The 3,346-nt window shown below is 28.5% G+C and overlaps 1 non-coding gene across 1 annotated transcript; it reads left to right on the top strand.

Annotated features, from left to right (window-relative positions):
• Nucleotides 1-3,178: 3,178 nt before the first annotated feature.
• Nucleotides 3,179-3,251, top strand: TRNAK-CUU (transfer RNA lysine (anticodon CUU)). Its single transcript has one exon. It is a non-coding gene; the product is annotated as a tRNA-Lys (tRNA).
• The last annotated feature ends 95 nt before the right edge of the window (nt 3,252-3,346 follow it).

The following is a 3,346-nucleotide window of genomic DNA, read 5'->3' on the forward strand; positions in this document are numbered from 1 at the left end:
ACCCTAAAATAACTCTAAAATATATATATATATATATATATATATATATATATATATATATATATATATATATATATATTACCCCTGAATTATCTCCAACTCATTACCCCTAAAATAACCCTTATATATATTACCCCTTATCATTCCTACAATAACCCTAAAATTTACTTACAAATATACAAGTTAAAGTTATATTATTTTTAAGAAATCAATATAAAATATTGATTTTTTAAAATCAATATAAGTAAAATATTCTAACAACGTTGTAAAAACATATAAAGTTAATAAAAATAAAGAACATATAACTTATTAAACATATAACGTATTAACAAAATCATATAAAAATGTTATTTCTACCAAAAAAATTATAAAAAATGTCATAAAAGGAAACTTAATTCCCAAGCTTTCACTAGTTATTACAATTGATTATAAATATATATATATATATATATATTACCCCTGAATTATCTCCAACTCATTAAAGGAAACTTAATTCCCAATAAATATAGATTTATTCATAAATAAAATAAAAATGACAACAAATTATGGGATATCATGATGTGTGATTATTTATATATATCTAAGTATGTAAACTAATTACTCTCAACATTTAGTGTGATTATTCATTAAAAATGGAAATATTGATAACCGAATAGGAATATATGTTTTAATTGCACATTAATCTATGCTATTAAAAAGGAATGAGACAATAACCCTTATCATTATAGATAAACTTAGTACCCAAAAAAAATCATAATATATTTAAAATGAGTGATTATTAGATTATGAAAAATTGTTATAATTACTCGATTAACCATAAATAGAAAAACTTTGATTTTTAAAGAACACAAAAATATATATTTCCATAAATTGTAATATTTTATAAATATTTTCTTTACCAAGTTCACATAACTCTCGGGTGAAATGTATTCTTACACGAATACGTTGATTTTGAAATTTCATTAATTTTTTAATAATAGTTTTTTTGGTAATAATCTGTTATTTATAGAAAATATTAACAAACCGACTAACTCAAAAGATTTAAATAGCCTAATCACAAATATTAAATCAATAAATTAGATTATCTTCAGAAAATTTAGTTTAGATCTGATTGTTACTAACATATAATAAAATTAATTAATTAAACTACCGAGTAATTTAATATATGTTGTTATGGTTACATAAGAAACATGCAAAATTGTTATGATTACAAAATAAACCATAAGAGATATGAGTTTGATTTTTAAACCACACAAAATACATGCTGCAATAAATAATAACATATTATCAATATTTTCTCTTACACATTTAAAGATTTCACGGGTGAAACATATTTTTTACACGAAAAACGCAGCTTTGAATAAATAAATAAAAAACTTTAGTTACATGTTATGTTTGACACAAACAAATATTGGTTCTAAAATAATAATTTTACTTCTAATAATTTTCTTTAAATAGATTTATCCCGCACATAGTGCCGGCTATTACCTAGTAATCTTTATTTGTGATGTCATGTATAAATTTAATCATTGACTTATCATGTTAACACATCAACGTACAATCATAATACAACAACATATGCAACGGTTTGATGACGAAAGAAGCAAACACACAAAATACATAAATGAGACGGACACTATTGAATGGGAGAGGGTGCTGGGGAGGAATCGGAGGGAGGCATGGCGAAGACTGAAGAGTCGATCATGTCAGCAATTGCACCCCAAGATAAATCATCTTGTAAACGACTTATCTCTTTTCCACTTTTGAAGACTATGATGATCGACTTTGGCTATATTGTAAAGTCTCGCAAAGAATGAATTCTTCAAAACATCGGCTTTACGTAATGCATTTTGGTTACGATAGAATTCAGCCGCGTCAACCAGGCTACTGTCCATGGTAGCGCATGGTTCACCGCACAACGAGGACGTTACCGTAACCACTATAGGAACTTGAGTAGTGGTCAGAAGAATTTGCCATTCAACTTCGTCGTTACTCAACCATTTCACTTCCCCTACTTACACACATCGAATATAATCAATGATGGATCATCAAACAAAGAGATAAAAAATTCTGTTAGGAATTCTGTTAGGAGTAGTAATTTAACTCTGATATATATATATATATATATTAATGTACGAGATAGTGATAGATTTGAAGGAAACCTTAATAGTGAAATAGTTTTTCTCATTTTATTCATTAGCCTTTAGGCTTATATTTATACAATGTCATATCTTGTCTAACAAGTTTTTTACATATTCAATAATAGTAAATCTATTTATTTGACAATAAAAAAATATTATACAAATGTTAACTTTCCATTTAACTCGATCTCGTAATCTTTGAGATCTCCTAACACCCTCCACATATAAGATTGGACCATCTTCAAAGCATCTTCACGGTTTCATACTCATTGTAGAGTCATCAATGGCGTTTAAACCTCGCCATAAGGTCATCAATTCGGTAGAGAATACTGTAGTAGTTGTGTATCTCCATCACCTTATGTCACTATGTGAACTGAACGAACTCATCAATTGGTTCATGCTCAAGTTCACAGCGACACCATGTCAGATAGTTATTTATACCTTGACTAAAGCCACTACCCACCAAGTATATGAGCATTACAACCAAACCGTACAAAAACTTTTTCTCCATTGATCGATCTTAAATTTACCTTTCTCTCTCGTTTTCTTAAGACGTGTGTGTTGTGTAACCTGGTCGATTTGTTGTCTCGTTTTATAAGCTTCAACAAGGACAATGGTTTTACAATTGAACAATTATTAATGTCAACACCATCCCTCTTCGTACTTTACTTAATTAGCTGTCTATATATACTTAAATTTTATACTCCTAACTTGACATTCATGATATTTTTCTCATATCAAAAGTCAATGGTTACATGCAATGAGGTATTTTAATAACATTACAAGAATATTATATTTGTAAAAGATCTAAACATGGATTTTGAAATACTCGTTTTTTTATTGGAATTATTTTATACAATTCCTATACCATCATATTTGCAAGGAATGTCACTAAAATAAAAATATATATGTTTGGAGATCGTGCAGATGCCTTGATCGAGTTTAAAGGGAACTCAATATTTGTGTTTATCTTCTTAGGGTTTGTTAAATACGTTAACACGTATTAATTTCTATATAAACCACATCACCAACAACAAGCCCGTCTAGCTCAGTTGGTAGAGCGCAAGGCTCTTAACATTGTGGTCGTGGGTTCGAGCCCCACGGTGGGCGTTACATTAGAAGATAAAAAGGGACGTTTGTAATCAATAACTTCAGATTCTGTGAGTATAATAGTCATGCATTGGTTGGCATCCAAAACTAGATTA

Source organism: Camelina sativa, chromosome 14, assembly GCF_030686135.1.
Source record: "Camelina sativa cultivar CO46 ecotype springtype chromosome 14, ASM3068613v1".
NCBI lineage: Eukaryota > Viridiplantae > Streptophyta > Magnoliopsida > Brassicales > Brassicaceae > Camelina > Camelina sativa.